The sequence below is a fragment of the Macrobrachium rosenbergii genome, chromosome 30, assembly GCF_040412425.1.
Source record: "Macrobrachium rosenbergii isolate ZJJX-2024 chromosome 30, ASM4041242v1, whole genome shotgun sequence".
In the NCBI taxonomy this organism is placed as follows: domain Eukaryota; kingdom Metazoa; phylum Arthropoda; class Malacostraca; order Decapoda; family Palaemonidae; genus Macrobrachium; species Macrobrachium rosenbergii.
This window is the reverse complement of record NC_089770.1, coordinates 33,552,565-33,575,604: the sequence shown is the minus strand read 5'-3', so window position 1 is coordinate 33,575,604 and position 23,040 is coordinate 33,552,565.

The following is a 23,040-nucleotide window of genomic DNA, read 5'->3' as shown; positions in this document are numbered from 1 at the left end:
GAGAGTCCTACTATCACATAATAAAAGCGAAATTCAACCGAGGAATAGAGGAATAATGAGAGAGAGAGAGAGAGAGAGAGAGTCCTACTATCACATAATAGAAGTGAAATTCAACGGAGGAATAGAAGAATAAGAGAGAGAGAGAGAGAGAGAGAGAGAGAGAGAGAGAGAGTCCTACTATCACATAATAAAAGGAAATTCAACTGAGGAATAGAGGAAATGAGAGAGAGAGAGAGAGAGAGAGAGAGAGAGAGAGAGAGAGAGTCCTACTATCACATAATAAAAGGAAATTCAACCTGAGGAATAGAGGAATAATGAGAGAGAGAGAGAGAGAGAGAGAGAGAGAGAGAGAGAGAGAGAGAGAGTCCTACTATCACATAATAAAAGCGAAATTCAACTGAGGAATAGAGGAATAATGAGAGAGAGAGAAGAGAGAGAGAGAGAGAGAGAGAGAGAGAGAGAGAAGAGACAGAGAGAGAGAGAGAGTCCTACTGTCACATAATAAAAGGAAATTCAACCGAGGAATAGAGGAATAATGAGAGAGAGAGAGAGAGAGAGAGAGAGAGAGAGTCCTACTATCACATAATAAAAGCGAAATTCAACCGAGGAATAGAGGAATAATGAGAGAGAGAGAGAGAGAGAGAGAGAGAGAGAGAGAGAGAGAGAGAGAGAGATTGGAATCATGTTGCGCCTATTCAGGTGGTCATCAAAAGAAATGTAATTCTCGAGAATAAATGTTTAATGGCATTCATACGTCCATTGCATTTGTTTAATTTGTATTCATTTATTAATTTTCAGTTTACAATGATTCTTCGCAAAATGGGTAGGTAAGACACCAAAAGATGCCAGGAAGTGTGGAGGTGTGAGAGCGCTTCTAGTGTGCCTGGAAAGATGCGTCACGAGATTCCAGTTACAAAGGCGAGACAGGTAAAACGATTGGTATGTGATCATCAGGGATTAGACAAGATAGAGAATGTGTAGGTCAGTTACTTCTTATGGAAGAAATGAAGAAGTGTGTCTTCTATCATTCGGTTATTGGGAGAAAGGAACGAAAGGAAAATAGAGGGAATGCAAGTTAGATGAAATGGAACACTTGTTGCAACAGGAAGCCATTAGTATCGAGGAAGAGCGACTGAGCGAGAGGGAAAAGATTTTGGAGAATTTAAGGTCAAAACCTGATAAATGAAATAAAAATTAGAACATGAGCAGAAACTGAGTATGAAGTGTTAATAAACACAACATGAACAACCATTACAGAAGAAGAAGAAGAAGAAGAAGAAGAAGAAGAAGAAGAAGAAGAAGAAACTGACTTTTCTGATAAACTGATAACCATACGTAATCCAGTTTAAATGATGGCACAATTTCATGAAAACAAGCGTTTCCATCAACTTTATTCAAATTAGATATGTATTTATGTTCCGCTCTTGCAACTTCTTTCGCGCTTCCAGCTTCGTACTATGGCTTCATTCACAATATGATTTCATTAGCTTTTTAAGTGGGACCTGTTTCATGCTACTTTGCCCAGTTACCGCCTTTTCCAAACATTTCATTCTCATTTGCAAATACATTTTATATGGGGAGTCTGGTTTTAGGGATGACTGGGAACCATCGGAACATCATTTGACCAAAATTATTTCAATATTTTAGTGCTGCATCCTGCCATTTGTAGTATGTAGTGAAACTTATAACTTAAGCCTGATTGATTATCAGAAGCGGCGTTTTTGCTCTTACTAGCGTCGTAGGTACAAATCTATAAAATTAGGTATTAAAATTTATGCAACACCTTTCCAGGATAATAATACATTATTATTTGTCTTTATTCACAAATTCAAAACTGAATGTCATTTGTGAGTATATCCTTCCAAAAACAATTAGGACTGAAACTGATATTAATAATAAACACATAAAATATGGTGGAAAGGCAGCTTAGCTATTTGGCCCCCTCCAATTTACATAAGACATAAGGTGAGTTTGATCCTTAAGAAAAACATTCCTTGGTAATTGCTTGTTTTTTGTTCACATTTATAATAATTACAATTTTCATGTTGACAATAAGAAATAATAACTGATCATGAATGACTGATATTTAACATTTCCTTTTATGGTAAAATTCATTACATTTTATGAATGAAATTGTCAGTATCGATCGATTTATTGTACGAGATGAACACAAAGAGAGAATCTGCATTGTCCAATTATTTAGGAAGTCTTTTTTTTTTTTTAGTGAAGTTGTTTTTACTGACTGATGACTTGATGGTTGTAAGTTTTTCTTGGTAAAATATGACGTTACATGGATCATGGTCATCAAACCCGGCTTTCCAATAAAAAAACACAAGTAAATACGAACAGATCTTGAAATATATAATAGACCATTAAAAGAAAAATATCGTCTCTTCTTTTGAAAATAAAATGAAAAAAAATGTAAACAACCAAAAATAATGTTCTGTTTACGTCATTAAGAGAATGCAAACACTTTTAGAAACAGCTGAAAGAGAGAGAGAGAGAGAGAGAAGAGAAATGGCCCCTCAGGTCGAAAAACAGTCAAAGAGAAGGTTTTGTATCCCAGGAGCCTCCGTATAAATTATTGCAGCCGCAGTCGTGAGCTTTTGGGAGAATAAAATTGGTCTGAATATGACGATGGAGACCACAGACATTTCTTTTCCCAAATTTATCGTTTCCCTTATTTTTTCCCCAACCACTTTTTCTCGCTGAAATATGAGATGAAAATAAGTGAAAAGAAGAATTAAAAATAACAAGACGGGAAGGTGTGGGATACCGACTATTATTCTTCATTGGTTTATCCATTGATACAATTATACGAGTATATCTATATATATATAAAAAATGGATGTTTGTATATTAGTTTGGATTCTTAGAAATTCGAGCCTCTGATAGACGCAGACAAAATTTTGCACACGGCCTCTATGTCACCCCAGGAAGGATTTTAATTCAAAATCAACCCCTACCCCATGACAGACATACAAGCACAGACAAAACAAATGTTTTCCTTCAGTTTTCTTGGTTTATTCTCATTTTTGACCCGACACACTCTACCTTTTTTTCCCAGCGCTGCCAGAAGTGTGATTACCCTATACAATAAAGCCAAATCACCTATAACATCAATGTTAGACCAGAATTTACGTGAAATTTGATCATAATTTATGAGAATTATTAATATAATTGTTTATTACCTCAAAAAATCAACAATGAAAACCTATATCGGTTTAAATGTGGTTTACAATCTTCGCCATGGAAAAAAGTAACAGATCAAACACATCTGTGAGAGACATACCCACTCATTAAAAAATTACTTGCGACGAAATTACCACCTTTCTTTCAGTGTTCATTTTAAACCAAATGTATCTTAATCATACCTTGTCAATAAAACAGAAATTCTTCAGTACCTTGTGGTATTACCATCATCATATCTAACTACTTAATCTATAAAAAAAACCCTTCTTAGTTATGGGCACAACTTCGGAGATCAAGAAATAATTCATCGACGAGACGAAACAAATCCATCACCGTCCTTGCATGCATATTAGCAGACTAAGTGCTTCTGTGATAAAACTACCCCCTCATCAAAAAATTACTCTTGACATCTCAGCCACGGGTATTTCCCCAGGTAGTGCAACTGTCCCCCAAAACAGTTACCTCCCTAGGCAAACAATTTTGACCAACAGCTGGTGGCCCAGGGACTCCCACAATGCTTCTTCAGAAGCATTCTTGGCCAAGAGTCAACTGTTGATCCTAGAGTGTGTCCCCAGGGAGGTAACTGTCTGGGGGAAAAGTTTCCTCACCTGGAGAAACACCCTAGTCTCAACAGTTGACTCTTAGCCCAAGAGTGCTTCTGAAGAGGCATTGTGGGCAGCCCTTGAGCCACCATTTGTTGGCCAAAAGTGCTTACCTAGAGAGTTAGCTGTCTGGGGGTGACAGTTATCTCACCTGGGGAAACACTATCTTCAACAGTCATCTTTTGGCCCAAGAGAGCCCTTGGACCACCAGCTGTTGGCCAAAAGTGCTTGCCCAGGGAGGTAGCTGTCTTGGGGGGCATAGTTGCCTCACCTGGGGAAAAACTCTATGCTCAACAGTCGACTCTTGGCCCAAGAGAGCCCTTGGACCACCAGCTGTTGGCCAAAATGCTTGCCCAGAGAGGTAGCAGTCCATGGGGGAGGCAGAGGGGGGGGGGGCAGCTGTTGCCTCTCTGGGCAAGCACTTTTGGTCAACAGCTGATAGACTTAGGGCTCTCTTGGACCAAGGGTTGACTGCTGAGCCTGTAGTGTTTCCCCAGGTGAGGCAACTGTCCCCCCAGATAGCTACCTCTCTGGGTAAGCACTTTTGGCCAAGAGCTGGTGGCTCAGGGACTCCCACAATGCTTCTTCAGAAGCAATCTTGGGCCAAGAGTCAACTGTAGAGCCTGGAGTGTTTCCCCAGGGAGGTAACTGTCTGCCTCACTGGGGAAACACTCCAGTCTCAACAGTTGACTCTTAGTCCAAGAGTGCTTCTGAAGAGGCATTGTGGGCAGCACTTGAGCCACCAGTTGTTGGCCAAAAGTGCTTACCTAGAGAGGTAGCTGTCTAGAGGTGACAGTTATCTCACCTGGAGAAACACTATGTTCAACAGTCATCTTTTGGCCCAAAAGAGCCCTTGGGCCACCAGCTGTTGGGACTGTGTGAACTCGGAATGACTCTGTGGGGAGCCTCCGCGTTCTCGTTTTCGATTGATAGTGGCTGGAGGTTTGAGAGCTGGCACTCTTTCATTAGCTGTGCAAATTGTAATTCGGGTATATTGAAGTCACAGCTACAAGTGTGGATAAGCACTGATTATTACTCCTATATGTTCATTGTTTCAAAGGACGCCAAAGTTCAATTTAATTACGAAAGAGAGGCAGAAGACAATAACAGGACGTCTGTGCAAAACATGACGCGCTCTCGTCTTTACGCCCACGCAACTACGACACGTGTTTCATCACTATCACTCACCATAAATACACATTTACACACACACACACAATATATATATATATATATATATATATATATATATATATATATATATATATATATATGAGTATATATATATATATATATATATATATATATATATATATATATATATATATATATATATATATATATATATATATATATATATATATATATATATATATATATATATATATATATATATATATATATATATATATATATATATATATATATATATATATATATATATATATATATATATATATATATATATATATATATATATATATATATATATATATATATATATATATATATATATATATATATATATATATATATATATATATATATATATATATATAGAGAGAGAGAGAGAGAGAGAGAGAGAGAGAGAGAGAGAGTGAGAGAGACACGTGTATTGCTTGTGAGGTCATGACTGTGCGTTTACAACATAACATATTCTCTCTCTCTCTCTCTCTCTCTCTCTCTCTCTCTCTCTCTCTCTCTCTCTCTCTCTTAATATCAGTGGTTCCCCTTCAAATGGAATGTCATTGAAAATATATAATTTACAAATCAATTATATATACATATAATTAAAGTACGATTTCATCAACTGTAAATTTTGATACTATTTCATAACACAACCAGCGGAAAATTCCCAATTATCGCTGGTTTAGTCAGGAGGCTGAAAACGAACACAAACTGAAGCGTAAAGATAAATCCTATAATCACATGATCATTATTACAGTTTAGTCTCATTTATATGAAACTAAGTCAAGACTATTGGACAAACACTGTATTTAGACTCGAATCATTAAATTACAAAAGAAAGTCGTGAACAGGTCACGCAATCATTTGATTCCAGAATGACCTTTGCAGAAGGCTATTATAAAGAACAACAAATGTCCACATTAACTGAAGTATCCCGGATGGAAGTGCAGTGTGCAATATGCTAATGATAGGGGCAATAGGGTAATGTTGCAAGCAACGCAAAATTCGGCAAAGTAGCGAGGTTCCATAAGGCCTCAGGAACAATTTATAGTTAAATTATTATACAGGAAACTACAGTAGGAAATCCAGTCATTAAGAATGTGACGTTTTCGTAAACCAAGATAGCAATGTTTAACGATTTCACCTTCTCCTTTATTTCATTTTGGCAATAATAAAAGAATTATATAAAATACACACAAAAAAATATTGATACATTTTCTTATACGCTTACGTACACATCATATGACGGTTATACAGCTAGCATCTTCAGTAATATATCGATGAAACTTGAGAATTCCAAAAAATTCAGCTTTAGGAATAAAATAATTTTGAACAGCTTTTCGTGTCACACCATTCTCTTTGTGCCAATGTTGGACGAGGGAACACCATTCCTTCTTTGCTGATGGAGGCACCAGGCCAGTCCAGATCGAATGTTCTTGCATTTTGAAAGGTCACCTGTCAGTTGCCAGTATTCCAATCTCAGAGGAACCGAGTCATTAGAGATGCACTGCTGATAGAACAGACTGCAACTGTACAATGGCTTTGCAAATTGGTCTTGTGGGCGATTTTCCAAAGAATGTATTTCGGTCTCACCAGCATCTATAGAGGCCCATATTCCCTTTTCATTCTGGTTTGGTGATTACGATAGGAAGTCAATAGTAGTATAAATTAACTGTTATGATTATGATTCTTATGATTATAGTAACTAGGCGGCGTTGTAAACATGCTTGCGCCGATCATCCGTGAAGAATTATACGTTTCCATGTTTTTCAGTGTGTCGAAATTTTGGAATATCCACACACACATTATATATACATATATATATATATATATATATATATATATATATATATATATATATATATATATATATATATATATATATATATATATATATATATATATATATATATATATATATATATATATATATATATATATATATATATATATATATATAGAGAGAGAGAGAGAGAGAGAGAGAGAGAGAGAGAGAGAGAGAGAGAGAGAGAGAGAGAGAGAGAGAGAGATTGAGAATAATATATGCTTAAGTGGTTAACTATAAAACTTCTAATTTATCAGCCTGTATTATCCGTTCGACCAGAACATGACACTTGATTTTCATGAATAAATTGTCCATCTAGCAAATAAGATTCTTTAGTTCCTTTCTCTAGGCAGCAGAATATGTACATAAAATATAATGGTGTGTACACTATGAGGTATGAAACCGCTTGGGAATATCCTTTAGTTTAATGAAAAAAAGAACTCAAAATACATTCGGCGAGACGTTACTATAAATCGAATTTTCGTTGCATAAGTCTGTTGAGACAGCAAACTGTTTTCATATTCAAAGACCAAGCTGGAACAGTTTACTACTATTCTACACAAAACTCCTTAGAGCAGACGATGGTCAATCACCCCTTGTTTGCTACTCTGTGTCGAGGGCGCAGGCGCCACTTGAGAAGTTTGCACCTCCATTGCAGCTCCCAGGCTACGCGGTCAATGCCCAATAGTCATCCTCAGCCCCTCAATTTTACACTTCAATTTCACCTCCCGAGCTACGAGTCTTCTGCTCCCCTGAGCTTGAGGGATAAAAATGATTGATTTCTATGTTTGATATGTCAGAATCTGTCCCTTTTTATTTTTTGAAAACTTTTGTTGTTTAAATTTGATTTCCCCTTTTCTGTCAATAATTTTTTTTTTTCTCGAGGCTCTGAACTTTCACCTTTTGGTTTTGCGTAAAAATTAAATCGTGTTGCTATGCGGAATAACAATCCATTTCAGCCTAGAGTTGCTGATATTAGAATGTTTCTGGCTCTATGTTTTTTTTATATATACGTTTCAAATCATGTATTAGGGTACAGAAATCTAATGCATATTGCAATCCTAATTCTAAAATGCACAAGACTTATCTCATATGAAATATATTTCCTATGATATATTTCGTGTGTTTCGAATGAGCCATCTCTAACATATTATTATTATTATTATTATTATTATTATTATTATTATTATTATTATTATTATTATTATTATTATTATTATTGTGGCTGAAACTTTCTGTGTAAAAGCAGAATAATTTTGATCGTTGTTTCCAGACGCAGCCTTTCATACTTCAAACAAACTAGAAAATGTTTCCCTCCATTTACCTTCAACTCATAAACAATAATTTCATAAAAATACTGATTCTGTTTCAAACACTCATTACTCATTTAAATTCTGTTCAGAAGCTAAACTTTGCCTGTTGCCAGAACACAGAGATGTGCCAAATAGCAGAAGGCTGGAGGATTTAACAAAGTATGCACTCGATATATAATAAAAGCCTTTACAAGGAGAGAGAGAGAGAGAGAGAGAGAGAGAGAGAGAGAGAGAGAGAGAGAGAGAGAGAGAGAGAGAGAGAGAGAGAGAGAGAGAATCTTCTTGTTCCGAGAGAAACAGTTTGCAAGGAATGTGCAGATGGAAATGAAGTCCTGGAAGAACTCCGACTCAAACAGAAACGTAGTATTTTCCAGTTCTCTCTTTGATGATTTTCCCTAACAAGGGAAATCGCCTGGAGACACACTCTTGCAATTACCAGGAACTTCAAATCAGAAGTTAGATAGTGAAAACTATTTTAATATAAGTATTGCTGGAACCTAGAATGGTCTGGTTGTGGTCACAAAGCCGTGAAGACCCGAGAGACACTGATAGAAGGGTTGAATGTGGTTTTGGCCTTTGGAATAACAACCAGAGAGATTGGTCATATGAATGCCACAGAATTTTTGTGAAATCTGTCAAAAGTGCCTGAAGACCTATACATATATATATACACAAACACACACACACACACACACACACACACACACACACACACACACATATATATATATATATATATATATATATATATATATATATATATATATATATATATATATATATATACAGTATATATTCTTTCCTGAAATGTTCCAAATATGACACACTTGCTATACAGCGGCAGAATGTTTCAGTCCAGAAAAGGAAGGTCGTGAAATTCCAAAATTCTGAATCGTATTATCAACAACCAGTCGTTTCTCTTCGCCATTATTCAATCTATTCCAACGTGAGACCATCAAATTAACCGTTCTGTTGATTTGAGCACAAAAAAAAGGCAAAAATAAAAAGCAAATTGGCAGCATTGCCTGAGCTCTCGCTGCTAAACTAATTCGGATTTACTGTGAGCGTGAACGAAAGGAATACGCAACCTACATTAACTGCATTTGTAAGAAGCTGGATACTACTTTAGATTCTGCTCTATTTCCTCTTCATTTTTCACTTCTCTTATTCTTCATCATTGCCATCAACCTCATAGCTTTCGTGCACGGAAGAATTTTTCATTTCATTTCCTACAGGTCTTGCAACGCTGATGGCAGCATCGGTCTTGCTGTTTTTTTTTTTTTTACCCTTTTTATTTATCATTTAACCAAAGGTCATAAAACGTGGGAAATAATGTGTCCTTCACGTTACGAATTTTTATCTGACTTTTTCAATTGCTTTAGTTGATGCTAAACTCAGTGACATCTTTTGGGTGGTGGACAGACGCCAGCCTCTTAATTACGTATTCAGATTATTTTATGCGTATTTTGCTACTCTCTACTCTTCGTCTGTCCTCATTTTTTTTTTTGTTTTTGTATCTTCATCTATACATTAGTGGCTCCGTTATTCACTCTCTTTTCCTTGAGAGAAATTGGTACCTCCAACAAATGTAGGCCTACTTATTCTCTCTCTCTCTCTCTCTCTCTCTCTCTCTCTCTCTCTCTCTCAGCTGAGAGAACTTGGTACATCCCAGAAGCGTAGGTCTACGTGAAACGAGGAAACAAACTGAGCAGATCTCTCCTCAGGGGTTTCAACGGGATCCGTTTCCCTGTTCTTCCATTTCCCAATTACAGAAAAGAAAAGACCCCTGTTTGTTCGTATATGAATAGGAATCGAGGAGTAAGGCTCCAGGATCTCTCTGCTATTTGTTTCTCTACGGGATAAATACATAAATATGCGTAGGGAGTTTTCCCATTCGGCCAACGGGAATGGGTGCGCGAGGATATTTTTGTTCGTTTATACATTTAATTTCTAAAGTTCTGCTGTCGAAATTTTTTCCAAGGCATTTTTAGTAACTATCTACACATTCAATTAAGTTTGTGACAAATATGCAGTTTCTCAAAAACAGAAAATATTGAATACGTCCAACAGGATCAGCTTACATGAAAAATAGGTGTTGTTATCTCATACAGATGCATCTCATGTTGGAATTAGTGGTCTTCTGAAGACTGTTTCCGCTTGCTTCGTCGTCGCCCTATATTTTTGCTCTACGACCATCTACCCTGAGGTGTGTGTGTGTGTGTGTGTTTGTGTGTGTGTGTGTATACAAATTCGCCTTCATTCTGCTTCTGCCAAATGCAATTGGACTTGATGTCTGGTTTACAACGGCTGTCAGGTTGTCATCGGGTTTTACTGTTGATTTTACTCCCTTTCTTAGAACGGAATTCAAAGCTGATTGCTGATAGTCTGGATATTAAAACTCTCTCTCTCTCTCTCTCTCTCTCTCTCTCTCTCTCTCTCTCTCTCTCTCTCTCTCTCTCTCTCTCTCTCTTTACGTTTTATGAGCTTGGAGGATTTATATAGACACATTATTAAATGTTCCCAGCATTCATCGAGTCGAAGCGCTGAATGCCTGATGCTTCATGACAGTTGCAAGTGATTTTTCTGAAGCCTTTCATACGGAAGCATAACCCTTACTTGGTCATCTGCTGGAAGTCATGGCCGTTTTAGACATCTCATTCAGATCAAAGGTTCGTCAGCTTCAAATCCTGTAGCTGTCAGTCAACAGCTTCTTCACTCTAAAAGCTCGAAAAGTTCGTCAGCTGGGATGCCATCATACCAGTCATCCATTCATACACTTTTGTGTCATGCATCGCGACGCAATATAATGTAAGTGTTTAGCCTTTGGCCCTTTTGAACAACGTCTTTATTCGCTGGATTAGGGATTATTGCCCCTGCTGGCTGAGGTGTAAAATAAATTTTATTGAGAATCCTAAGGGCGGCCAAAAGTTTGTGAGGCGACAGCGAATTTTTATTGGCAGAGCGACGTGGAATTCCATGATCAAGTGTTAAAAAAATCAGGACGAGTGTTAGCATAAATGTTAAAACTAAAACTAATCTTTATTTATTGTTTCTTTTCCCCAAAAGCCAGAGATCAGTCGATGCAACTTTAACAGAAGATATACAAATTCCAACCCTCTGTATCCTAAGCAGTGACCTCAATATTTGATAACATATAACATATTTAGTTCTCATACCCCAGCTGCATTGCAAAGCCTTCAACAATTGCTTGACTTCATTTCAGAAAAGCCAGTCATTTGCGTTAGCCCATTTACGGCCCAGTGGAAGAAAGAATCTCTCTCTCTCTCTCTCTCTCTCTCTCTCTCTCTCTCTCTCTCTCTCTCTCTCTCTCTCATTTCATAGAGTGTCTTTTGTAGATACTAATATCGTTATTTTCTTTAATGTTTAAGTGTTCTGATTTCACTGATTAGACGAAGCAAATCCAGTGTCCTAATTTAGTGACTTAAAACTTCTTTCCTGTCATCCTCAGTCTTTTGACTGATTATTGAAGATATTTGAAGCTGATTTGTGACAGAATGACCATATCAAAGCGTTTTCTTATGAACTCGCCCATTTTAGTTTTCTGTAAAAGAAAACTATTGCGGCGGGTTTGTCTGTCCTTCTGCACTTTTTCTGTTCGCCCTCAGATCTTAAAACTACTGTGGAATGATAAGGACTGCAAATTGGTATGTTGATCATGCACCCTCCTATAATCAAACATACCAAATTGTAGCCCTCTAGCCTTAGTATTTTTTATTTTTATTTAAGGTTAATTTTTTAGCCGTGCATCGTGCTTTCAGGACTATAGCGATGTTTTGGAATTACATGTACTCAGTTAATAGAAGCGTGTCATTTTCTTTATCCACAAATGTAGAATAAAGACCAGCAAATCATTATAACTTATCATTTAATGAATAGTATAGTGTCACGTCTTTCTATCTGCTGTGAAGTTAACATCAATACATCGCAATTGAATGCAAGTTGGCCAGACAGAGCTCCTTTGATATCTGCCTTCAAGACCTCCCGGTTTGTTTTCTCCCGACGGGCCAGACTCTTTTCAGTTTGCATATGTTTTCAACTTTTATGACAACACCTTGTCGGATTAGTTATTATATGGACCAGTATTTCATGGACAATTTGTGTATTCAACTTTACAATAAACAGTTTGACGATATTTCATGAATACAGTCACGTCAAGAGATCACTAGTAAAAATTTCTTGTCGATTTCATTACAAACATAGGATCAGTACACGCCGACTACCATCCCAACCTTCCAACCTCCTCCCCCCTCCTCGCCGCGCACAAGCCAATTTCACAATTAGAATCGGTTTTATGCTAAATGTGGAAGGAAGCATGAGTGAAACTTTCCTAAATGTGAATAACGCAAGGGTCACTGCAAGCAGTCGTGCCAATCAAACCCTCTGAAAGGGGCAACTGCAGTGAAATAAGATAAATTGATCTTTCTTTGAGATAACTATCAGATATTTTCAGGGGAGAAAGGTACTGCAGAAGTGAAATGGAAATGAATGATTTTAGCCTCCAGTTAAAAAAAATGGAATTTGTGTCAGCATTGAATGATATCCTCTTTATGTACATATTCTCATGGTGTATGATAATCAACGGAATATTGAGTGAAATGAAAGGAAACACATCAGTAATATTTTAAAACCTCTTATTCACCTGTTGTTGAGAATAAAAAGCGTTCTGGCGTTATCTCAAAGCTTCTTTCCTCTTTCTTTAGATACTAAAATCTCTTTGTTTGCTTTAGGTCTTATTTCCTTCGCAGGAAGCAAAGAAGAGGAGATAAGCTGAGGCACTTTACAGTCATCTCTCTGATCTTGCTTCTTTTAAGAATATTGGGTATTTTTTATCTCTCTCTCTCTCTCTCTCTCTCTCTCTCTCTCTCTCTCTCTCTCTCTCTCTCTCTCTCTCTCATCACACACATATGTAAAAGTTCACATCGTGGTCAAATCCTGAAAAATCTCATTAAAATGATTATTTCTCACCCATAGAAAAAAAAAAATTAACGAGGAAAGTCCATAAAATCAAAGTTCGAGATTCCCAAATGGATTATGACTGTCTATACAGACTAAAAGAATGATTTTATCCCGTCAAAATTTGGTCATTTGTTAATTCATATGCTGACTTAAATAAACCGATGGTGTGACAAACAGTTAATGAAATTATATCCCAGTTTTTGAACAAACTTCCCATTATCGAATTAGAATACACATAGAAAAAAAACAGTACGCTATTTTCCCGAGAGAAATATTCAAATAGCATTCCGTTATTGTGAGAAGGTTTGTGTTTGTACAAAACACACATGATTTGTATATAGTTGTTATTCGGTGGAGATAATGACTTTGGAGTGGAATCCCATTCATGAAGCGGTGATGTGTGAGTGTTTATTTCATTATGAGAAGCGCCTATTATGCAAATTGCCTTGCAAATCGTTGAGGCCTTCCAGAAATGTTTCATGTTGGGAAGATAACTGGTTACGAAATTTAGCGAGCGAGCTATTCGGTGTAATTTAACGATTGCCTGATCGGTAGGAATGGTACTGCTGTAATAATGCTAGTCCTACAAGGTCATAATGTTTATGATGACAGAGAAACATTATTATTATTATTATTATTATTATTATTATTATTATTATTATTATTATTATTATTATTATCATTATTATTACGTCGATAACAATATTTAAACAAGGAGCATGTTAACATTTTTCATATTCATAATTTTTTTGAAAATGAAAAATTGCTATTTACCCTTTCCATGCCTCTATTATTATTATTATTATTATTATTATTATTATTATTATTATTATTATTATTATTATTATTGTAGTAGTAGTAGCAGTAGAAGTAGTCTTAAAAGATTTAGGGGTGATAAACAATTTTCTTGACCATTAAAGAGCCAAATGTGAAAAGTGCGATAACCAGAGACAGATCAGGGCACAAAGAAATACTTAAATCATTAAACAGAGTGGTAGATTTCAGTGAAGAGTCTTTTCCCTGGCGTTCTGATTCACACTGCATATTGCTTTCCTGCACTCAGTTGCATCATGGCGCTAAGTAATAATGGTGCATAGAATATCGCAGAAGAAGATGCCCACTGACAGTGATTTTAACGGGTTTAATTTCAAGCAAAACGAAAACAACGCTCCAAAGAATTTCGTCTGGAAAATGCACGCTCTTGGATGTTGAGCTTTGCACATGAGAACAAAATCCCAGCAATATTGCTATAACACAATTAATCCTCGTGACAGCGCGTATTCTCAAAAAGGCCTAAAATTCTGGGAACGATTATATATTTGAACAGCTGTATTAAAGATTATGTGAAAATAAAAGGATTAGATACATATATGAAATATGATGCTGTGAATGCATAGGCTGTCATATCGTCGACGTCACAAACTTTCGTTACTTCTATACTGACCCACGTATATTTTTATTCATATTTCAAAATTTACATATCACAAAATCCATCATAAAAAAAACTATACGAGTAACTAAATGACAGACAATGTTCAAGGATTCATACATCATCTCGCAAAGGGAAGAGCAATATTCAGTAAGAGAAAAAAAATTATCAAACAGCTGATAATATGAAAAGTGGTCCACTGCTCGCTATAACAAGTTCAGGCCATTTGGCTTTACCACCCAAGGAAAATAACGACTTATAACATTCAATAATACTTGTTGGCTTTCCGAGTCACTAAAATGCATATGGAATGTTAATCGGTAATTACTTGAATCTAAGAAATATAATGAAATTCAAGACTTCTTTTGTGTGTAAGATGATTGTTCAAATGCAAAAGGGCATCAAACAGCATTAAAAAAGATATCAGTAATAACTTGCAAAATGGTTGCAGTAAATAAGGTAAATTACTTCCTTCTACTCTTAAATAATAATAGTTATAATAATACTAATAATAATGATGATAATAATAATAATAATGCATAGCAGACGGAGTGGTTTATAATTGGTGGGTTGGGTACTGGGCTGAATATTGGTAGGTGGTGGGACGGTTAGTGGGCTGAATTGTAAACCACCTCGCCTGCTATACATACCTAGGCATCATGTACTTCAATAATAATAATAATAATAATAATAATAATAATAAAACTAAGCGATAAGAAGAAGGATGAAAATAGTACAGTAAGCCAATGTAATTTGTAAATAATGAACTCTATTTTTGTCACTAAGTGAGCTGGGTGCAAAAAACACCCTTTCCACCTGCGTCCTTTATAATCCCATGAGTATTAAAAAGGATATATATATGTATGTATATATATATATATATATATATATATATATATATATATATACATATATATATATATATATATATATATATATATATATACACACACATATATATATATATATATATATATATATATATATATATATATATATATATATATATATATATATGAAGCATACAAAATCTCTCTCTTGACGTAAAATATCTATTATTCACAATGCTTCCCATGAATGGATATCCTAACAAGAATTGTTAATTTATGTGTTTTGCTTGTATCAATGATAGTTTCCCACCTCCCCTGCCAATTGGTTGGTTCTGAAAGAGATTACTTTGCTACAGCAGCTCAACAGGTAATAAGCCAGTCTAATTTCAGCCACTTTCCATGTTGTTTCCTTCTGCCGTCTGTGTCAACGCAAGTAAATGTATTCGATGAAAAGTACACGGGTGCGTCTGATAAGCTTTGTTTTTTTATTAAATTCATAATGAGGTGACACATGATTTACATATTACGATGCTGACTATAAAATATCCTCATATTCACACTTAGGTAACGTCAAAAACTGTTTCTGATACTTAAGCAATTGACAAATGAACATGAAATATGCTGCAAGCATACACACACACACACACACACACACACACACACACACACACACACACACACATATATATATATATATATGTATACATGTATATATATATATATATATATATATATATATATATATATATATATATATATATATATATATATATATATATATATATATATATATTAAGAGGGCATTGTGGCTATTAGAATTACATATGTGTCTGGTAAAAGTGACCAGTAGATTCTACATATATATATATATATATATATATATATATATATATATATATATATATATATATATATATATATATATGATTATTATCACTTTTGTACGTGATTCATTTATCACACATTACCACAGGTGAAAAATAAGAAACAGGGTGTAGGTCCTGACCGGTTTCAACTTTATTTCAAGCCATTGACGAAGGACTGATACAGAGTGTGAGAAGTCACAAATATATATACTACAAGAACAGTACTGACGAACATACACAACCGTTAGAGGCTCCATATCCCCACTCAGGCCGGTGTCGAGGTAGGAGTGTCCTTTAAAACTCATTTGGCTAAAAATCACAATAGACTCTCAGGGGACATTGCTGATAAACAGACCATACCCACCTCAGATCCACACCTGACAGGTATCATGGAGGCGGAGTTTGGAAACTCATTAACATTACTACCCTCGTACTGTGTTTACAAATATGATAATCCTATTTTCATATATCTCTACTGCCTACCTTAAAGTTTAAACAATTTACAAATTTCTTTTGATATTAAAGGATCAAGTTTATACATCCCTTGACTGATATTCATATTATGGTTGTAACTTTCTTTTATGAAGCTAGATTCAATGATGTTCCTTTCCAGTGCATTATTAGAATATACAATCCTTTTGCCCCTTCCCAGTTGATAGCATGATTGTTCTCACTAACATGTACAAATATACCACTGTTCCCTTGTGCATATCTCACACATTTCTTATGTTGTTCAATTCTTTTTTCCAGTGCTTTCCCGGTTTGGCCAATATAAAAGTTGTCACAAGACTTACACGGAACTTTATATACACACCCTTTAATATTGTCTGGGGAGTTCTTGATAAGTACATTTTTCATTGTTGTATTGTTCTTAAATGCGACATTAACACCAAAATTCTTAAGAAGATGAGGGATATCTTTCATACTATTATTATAAGGCAGAACAAGCAAATTTTTTGTGTTGTAAGGTTCTTTCTGGTTTTGATACATAGTCTTTTTGCCGCTTCAAATGCACTGTTTAATACACTATCAGGATATTTCAATTTTTTTGCCTGCAATCCTAATCTTATCTATTTCATCATCAATATATTCAGGGCTACATACCCGTAATGCTCTTAAAAACATAGATGAAAACACTGACTTTTTAACCTTATTGCTTTGTCCAGAATAGAAATGCACATAGGAAGAAATATTAGTGGGTTTTCTATACACACTATATTTAAACCCACTACTATTTCTTCGTATGAGGACATCCAGAAACGGTAAGCACCCATCATTTTCCATTTCCATCGTGAATTTAATTGATGGTACTAATTGATTTAACTTAGCAAAAAGTTTTTTACATCTTGGTTCCTGGCCATACACAAATTATGTCGTCAACATACCTAAACCATGTTACATTACATGGGATTATGTTGTTTAATATCTTCTTTTCAAAAAATTCCATATATAAGTTACTTAACACTGGGGATAGAGGGTTTCCCATTGCCATACCAAAATTTTGTGAGTAAAATTTACCATTAAATTCAAATTTACAGTCTTTTACACATAATTTAATCAGTTCAATTAAAGTACTTTTAGAAAATGGGATATCCAGCTGTGTGTTCTCTAACAATTCAGATAAAAACGCCATCAGATCATCTATTGGCACCTTTGTGAATAGTGATACAACATCAAAACTTACAAGCCTGGATTCACTATTAATCTCTACACTATTTAGTTTATTTATCAGGTCCACATTATTCTTGATATTTGCATTTGAGATGGTACCTGCTAATGGGTTGAGAATATCTACTAAGTACTTCGCTAGCTTGTATGATGCGGAACCAACTGAACTAATAATTGGCCTGGCAGGAAAGTTTGCTTTGTGAGTTTTTATTGTACCATACATGTATGGTAGCGATGGGGAGGTCACACACAACTTCTTTATAAGGCTTTCGTTACCTTTTAACAGGTTTTTCACTTTCTTATTGAAACCACTATTCACATTGTCTATCGGGTTCTTATTTAATTCTTTATATGTGTTATCATCACCTAAAAGATTTTGCATTTTTTCTATATATCCACTTTTATTTAAAATTACAAGGGCGCCTGATTTATCTGCTTTTGTCATGTGTATATTTTTATCTTTTTCAGTTCATTAATTCTTAAGAATTTTGGTGCGTTAATGTCGCATTTAAGAACAATACAACAATGAAAAAATGTACTTATCAAGAACTCCCAGACAATATTAAAGGGTGTGTATATAAAATTCCGTGTAAGTCTTGTGACAACTTTTATATTGGCCAAAGAAAGGAAAGCACTGGAAAAAGAATTGAACAACATAAGAAATGTGTGAGATATGCACAAGGGAACAGTGGTATATTTGTACATGTTAGTGAGAACAATCATGCTATCAACTGGGAAGGGGCAAAAGGATTGTATATTCTAATAATGCACTGGAAAGGAACATCATTGAATCTAGCTTCATAAAAGAAAGTTACAACCATAATATGAATATCAGTCAAGGGATGTATAAACTTGATCCTTTAATATCAAAAGAAATTTGTAAATTGTTTAAACTTTAAGGTAGGCAGTAGAGATATATGAAAATAGGATTATCATATTTGTAAACACAGTACGAGGGTAGTAATGTTAATGAGTTTCCAAACTCCGCCTCCATGACACCTGTCAGGTGTGGATCTGAGGTGGGGTATGGTCTGTTTATCAGCAATGTCCCCTGAGAGTCTATTGTGATTTTTAGCCAAATGAGTTTTAAAGGACACTCCTACCTCGACACCGGCCTGAGTGGGGATATGGAGCCTCTAACGGTTTGTGTATGTTCGTCAGTACTGTTCTTGTAGTATATATATTTGTGACTTCTCACACTCTGTATCAGTCCTTCGTCAATGGCTTGGAAATAAAGTCGAAACCGGTCAGGACCTACACCCCGTTTCTTATTTTTCACCTGTGGTAATGTGTGATATATATATATATAGCAAACATGATCTCTGTTTTCCTCTGGGGAGGAGGTAAAGCTGCTTGGTCAAGATAAACACTGGAAGCTTGGAAATGGCAGCTTCATTCACATTCAGTGAGTCAGACTGTGTTCCTCGACCCTTCATTCCTTCATTCATTCATCCATACATTCATTCAGTTATACACGATTATTTAGAGATATTCTGGTTACATGCACACATAGGCAGACTCATGGATATAGATATGCATGAAAGACCATTTCAGGCCTCAGTTATTGGCATTTTGATTGAAAATTCGACAATTTATTTGCTCTCTCTCTCTCTCTCTCTCTCTCTCTCTCTCTCTCTCTCTCTCTCTCTGATTTCTCTTCTTATATATATATATATATATATATATATATATATATATATATATATATATATTATATATATATATATATATATATATATATATATATATATATATATATATATATATATATATATATATATATATATATATATATATATATATATATATAGAGAGAGAGAGAGAGAGAGAGAGAGAGAGAGAAGAGAGAAGAAGCTAAATAAATTGTCGAATTTTTCAATCAAAATGCCAATAACTGAGGCCTGAAATGGTCTTTCATGCATATCTATATCCATGAGTCTGCCTATGTGTGCATGTAACCAGAATATCTCTAAATAATCGTGTATAACTGAAATGAATGAATGGATGAATGAATGAAGGAATGAAGGGTCGAGGAACACAGTCTGACTCACTGAATGTGAATGAGGCTGCCATTTCCAGGCTTCCAGTGTTTACCTTGACCAAGCAAGGTTTTACCTCCTCCCAGAGGAAAACAGAGATCATGTTTGCAAAGGAGGGAAACACGGTTATCATAACAACATTTAAATTGGAAGGGAATTATTTTCATTTGATTCAGGGGAATAAAGATTCAAGTCCATATCCTGACTCTCCCTTTCACAAGAAACATTAACAAAACATCAAATAGATGACAGTTTGTTGATATTATCTTTTTTTAGTGTCAAGTCTTTTTATTTCCTTCACTTTCAAAATATGTAATGTATTCCCGAGGATAATTTCTTCATTAAATATTATCTTTTTGTATTTTGATCTCTCTCTCTCTCTCTCTCTCTCTCTCTCTCTCTCTCTCTCTCTCTCTCTCTCTCTCTCTCTCTCTCTCTCTCTCTTTAAAAATATCTGGGTAGGTGATATCATTACAGATAACTGATAACCGTGTTAAAGTCTTTGATTTAAGATTTTTTACTTTTCAAAAATTTCTCAGTAAAGAAGGCATTCTTTTACAAGATACTGAAACCATTTTGCAAATCATTTTATCTTATTTCCTACAAAAAAAAACAACATACGTCAGAAGTAAAAGACAATCAACTATCACATTAAAAGACAACTGAGAACAAAGTTTGTAATAAAGAAATGTGGGAGAATCAAATATATAAGACAAGAGATAACAAAGAATAAAGAAAGAATGAGTAATTGTTTTCGAATCAGATTTTCTCAGTCCAAGGATGCAAGAACGATCCTCTCATGAAGAGCAAGATGGAATAATGAGCCTCTCATTCTTACTTAGGCAACGTCAAAAACTGTTTCTGATACTTAGGCAATTCACAAATAAAGCTGCAAAAGATTAGGCAAATACAAATGTTCGAACATTACATCTCAACTAAACAATAAAAAAATCAGTGAGCAGTGAGCAGTAAACCTCCCTGAATTTGAATACATCCTTCAATGTCTGAAATATTCATGAATTTTAGGGAGTTTCATCACTCAGTTATTATCTCTAATGAACTGCTGGAACAGAGATGGAATTTCCGTATCAACGATGACTTATTTTGCCCCAGCTGCGACTGACTATCAGATAATGAATTCGTCTAATCGTGAAATAAGGACAGATTATTCATTTAGCAAAAGTAGTTAAATGTATATATTGTATCATGTATAATGTGGTCTAAAGGTTATGACACCTTCCTCGCCTGCACAAAGAGGTACGGATCGATCCCCGGGTGAATGTAGATATAGCGTTAGGCGCTTTTTGTTAAAGCATACTGGGCCTCTTCGGAACTCAGTTTTGTCTTTGGTGTTTTAGTTGTATTCAGCTTTTTTTTCTTGGGGCATTTCAGTTTGAAAGACTTTTAGATCCCGTGTGATATGTGATATAATTTTTTTACTTGTACTATATACTATATATATGTTGATCACCCACCCTCCAATCATCAAACATACCAAATTGCAGCCCTCAAGCCTCAGTAGTTTCTATTTTATTCAAGGTTAAATTTAGCGATGATCGTTCGTCTGGCACCGTTACAGGTGCCAACGACACAGGCCACCACGGGACCGTGGCTGAAAGTTTCATGGGCTGCTGGTGAGAGTTTCATAGGCCGTGACTGAGAGTTTCATACAACATTATACTCTGTGTAGAAAAACTCGACTGCGCCGAAGAAACTTCGGCAAATATTTTACTTTTTTATTTATTATTACCAGCGAAGCATAAATCTTGAGGTTCGTGTGCTCAGATCAGCGTCGATACATTTACTGAATATTCACCCTGTTTCTCGAATTGATGTACAGTAATATATTATTATATTGACTATCATCGTAAACAACAGTCTCCTTTATGCAAATGGTGATTTCATTTAATTAACAGTACATGATAAATCAAACGTAATTAATGCATGCAGTACATTACCACTAGCTAATCTATTACTGGAAAACATAACTCAAGGGAGGGGAAAGAAGTCTCATTAGGATTAATAGGATTAACGTAGAACATGTTTAGTCAGTTCTCTCTCTCTCTCTCTCTCTCTCTCTCTCTCTCTCTCTCTCTCTCTCTCTCTCGCTTCATTTTCAAAGTGAAAGAAACTTTTTTTAGATTCAGAAAGCTTTAAGAAACTTGAAATCTAAGGTATGTTTTTCAAACTTCGATGACCGTTACGTCTATCATTTTTTTTTTTCTGGAGAGACCCTCATAGAACAAAGAGCTTCTAGTGTCAGAGCTCAACACATTCCATAGATAATATTTCTCTCTCTCTCTCTCTCTCTCTCTCTCTCTCTCTCTCTCTCTCTCTCTCTCTCGTTAATCGTTTTTTTACAGGTGCATTTATACTTACTGCATTAGTGAAAGAGGGGACTTATCTTGTTTTTTGTACCAGTAGTGAATGTACCATAAAAAAACATCATAAGGTCTACCTTACCTGTGCAATGTTCACAAACACTACCGCCATTTATTACTGGTACAGTCTCAAATATGTACTGCTGATGAAGTGAAGTGTTTATAATAATAATAATAATAATAATAATAATAATAATAATAATAATAATAATAATAATAATGAAATACTGCATTAATACTGAAGACCAACACTGCCTGAAACATTGTGGCAGGTTGTGCAGTTTTTGTGCCATAATACAAATTGCATTATTATTTAAACAAAAGTTTCATTGTCAAAGCTCCTAAAATACTCAATGAAACAACCTTCAAGCTTAAAGAAACTTATTATTCTATGCTGACATTTCTTTTAAGCTAGAAAAAGAACGTGATGCCGAGAATATGCAAGAGAATTCAATAAACCATTAGTTTCGACAGATGTTTAATACTGGTTATTGCATTTTAAGTCATTTATATCAGCGCTCTCTTCTTATTGAATGATTTATTGGTGTATTTTCTTATTTTTCTTCTATGTTCATATTCAAATAAGACGATTATAGCAATATTTGCGAAGAGATGTACATCTTAAATCATGAAGTTTATATATATATATATATATATATATATATATATATATATATATATATATATATATATATATATATATACTCTGTTACTTCATACGAACGCAGTT